We start from the raw sequence: 2,968 nt of genomic DNA, 5'->3' as shown, positions 1-2,968 counted from the left end.
TAACTGTTAATAATACACTCATTCACTTGTTAATACTGTAGGACCGACAGTTATTTGATGCAGCTCGGTTTGGAAATATACAAGGAATGAGGACTGCCCTCTCTAAAGGGGCAGATATCAACTGGAGTAATCCTGATAGGGTAAGTGTATGATGTAGTGACTAGTGTATTAGTATGACTTGTATAATGTAAAAGTACCTGCAGTTTAGTTATAAATCAGTTTATTATATTAATATTGTGTAATTACCGTATTTCCTCATGGAAGCACCTAGGCATTTATTCTTATAGAGACCCGTTTGCTGGGTGTTTAAATGAAGTAGGTGTTTATATGAGGATAGACATTTAAATTCATTGCCGAAGAGTCTTCTTCTATGAGCTTCCTTCTCAGCTACAACTGCTATGTTGCCTGTAGTGTGTGCCAGTAACCACGTGGGCAAAGTGGGTGTGGCATAGGCATCTAAACAAGCATGGGCATTTATTGGCCTCGCCCAGCTTTGCGTAGGCGAGGACTAGGTACTCAGTTTGTCTGTCTGTCACTCATTCATTCTGTGTGCTATATTTTGTCTTTGAGAATGTATATCTTTACAATCGCGCACTCTAAACCTGTGAGAGCTTCTCTTCTGTTAGGAAAAGTCTTGCTCTACTGCCTCGAGATGTTTAGAGAGCAGCTCTAGGTAGTACAAGCTTTTTAACTCACGAGAAAATGCCCAGCAATAGCAGTAGTACTCTGGAGGTAAATGAGACTCTTTCCCAGTAGATCAAGACTAATAATTCATTTAATATGTGTGGGATTCTTTAAATCTTTATTTTTGGTGAGTTATAGCTACTCGAATTTCATCCCGAGTGAAGTGCTTTAGCAGTAGTTCGCTAGTCCATGGCTAGTCTAAGGATCCTAAACTCTCTTAAGTCACTCAATCTATCTAGGCAACAGTATTTGTGCCATTATAACACCACTTAGCACTTAGAAGAAGAGAAAAAAACCTGAAGCTTCCCTCTCACATGGTCTTGCTGCATTAATGCCACGCCTCCAAGCAGGACCAAGCTGGGAGTTGGCCTGGAGCTTGCCACTTCTGCAAGCATGCAAGAGCAAGTGTAACTGCAGCTAGGAAGCTAGCTGTTATGATAATCCCTTGGCCTCAAAAGCACACTTTCTAATTTTTTGCATAGCATGTTTTTGATAGGTTGTGGCCACAACAAAAGCTGTGGTTTTGAAACCCATGATGTTGTTTTAAAAATGAGAGCATGCAATAAGTATTAATATAGTGTATAAATAAGTAATAAATCTTGAGATGCTAATAGAAATTTATGAACACGTTTTACCAATTTTTGGGATTCTAGAGTCCCATCATACTTTTCCCACTTAAGGCTTAGTCCAGGCTGTCAACACTTTTGATCTATATCATTTAAATATACTGGCTTAGGCTAGCTAAGCATAACACATCCCAAGCAGCTTTAGGGGCGAGGCCACGCACCTTTGGTGTCTCGTTGTGAATGTTTTATGCTGTCTCTAGGCGTTTATACAGGTACGGGCATTTATTGGGAGTAGGTGTTTCCATGAGGAAATACGGTATGTCCCTCAAACACAGTATCCTATTGATGACACTCATAGTCCCTTCTTTCTGGTGGTGTGTGTTTATTGAAGGATCAGTCCTTATTATCTTTATTGCATTTTATTAGGAAACAATGTATTTTATACATTACACAACATAACAATGTTGGTATAAAATACATTGTAGTTATATACCATACATTATAACTAATTATTCAGTCATTGAATTATTATGCTTGCATTATTAGTTACTGGTTGAAAATACTGTGATTTTATAAGAACTGTATAATAACTAGAACAAAAAAATTTAAAAAATTATTTAGTGTAGGGTTGAGCCTCTGTTGGATTCGAACCTATGAAATGAATTCAAACAAGCCCCTGTAGGGTTGCATCTAGTGTTGTTTTAGTACAAATTATAATTTTAGTTCTAGTTTTAGTTCCAGTTCCAAAAGTAAAAATCATTTTAGTTCTAGTTTAAGTTCTAGTTCTAAATTGAAAATATTTTCAGTTCTAGTTTTAGTTCTAGGTCCAAATTTAAAATATTTTCAGTTCTAGTTTTAGTTCTAGGTCCAAATTTAAAATATTTTCAGTTCTAGTTTTAGTTCTAGGTCCAAATTTAAAATATTTTCAGTTCTAGTTTTAGTTCTAGGTCCAAATTTAAAATATTTTCAGTTCTAGTTTTAGTTCTAGGTCCAAATTTAAAATATTTTCAGTTCTAGTTTTAGTTCTAGGTCCAAATTTAAAATATTTTTAGTTCTAGTTTTAGTTCTAGTTCTAAAATTAAAAATTATTTTAGTTCCATTTTAGTTCTCGTTCCAATATTTAAAAAATGGTTGTATTTTAGTTCTTGTTCAAAAGTTTAAAATATTTTTAGTTTTAGTTCCAAATGCAAATTGATTTTAGTTGTTATACACATGTACATGTAGCTCTAAAGAGGAAATTAAGTAATCATACATTTAAGATTTACAAATTTTTTTAAAGCCAAAAAGCAACCAAATAGTGCAAATTTTAATTATTTATTAAGTACTTCTTGTTTTTACGCAAAAAAACTTCTCGTTCTAAGTTATGATCACCCAGTCGATTCCTTATGCCTTTTGATGCTTGTCCAGCAACTGAGAACATTCTTTCTACTGGTGCTGTCGAAGCTGGTGTAGCTAGAATGTCACAAGCAACTAATGCCAGGTTTGGATACACATTTTTTTGGTTCATCCAAAAGGAAAAAGGGTCTGACTGGAGATCATCTTTGTTAGGCTTGTAATTAGAGTAATTCTCAATTTCCAGCTCCTCTGCTGATTTTCTGGCACTTGCTCTTGTATCATCACTGCTTTCCTTTTCCTCCAATAATGTACTAACTCTTGAAAGATGCTTAAAGCGTTTCCTTGGAGGCTCAATAACTGTTGTATTAAGATCGATTAGGTCA

The 2,968-nt window shown here is 35.0% G+C and overlaps 1 long non-coding RNA gene across 1 annotated transcript in view; it reads left to right on the top strand.

Annotated features, from left to right (window-relative positions):
- The window catches only part of LOC109584877 (uncharacterized), a 12,901-nt gene extending 12,765 nt beyond the window's left edge, over nucleotides 1-136 (top strand). Inside the window, exon 6 of the long non-coding RNA XR_002186214.1 lies at nucleotides 42-136. This is a non-coding gene — a long non-coding RNA (uncharacterized LOC109584877). The remainder of the gene's footprint in view (nucleotides 1-41) is intronic.
- The last annotated feature ends 2,832 nt before the right edge of the window (nucleotides 137-2,968 follow it).

The sequence above is a fragment of the Amphimedon queenslandica genome, unplaced genomic scaffold (assembly GCF_000090795.2).
Source record: "Amphimedon queenslandica unplaced genomic scaffold, v1.1 AMPQUscaffold_13156, whole genome shotgun sequence".
Classification (NCBI taxonomy): Eukaryota; Metazoa; Porifera; class Demospongiae; order Haplosclerida; family Niphatidae; genus Amphimedon; species Amphimedon queenslandica.
Note: the sequence above shows the minus strand (reverse complement) of the source record. Positions and strands in the feature narration are given on the sequence as shown.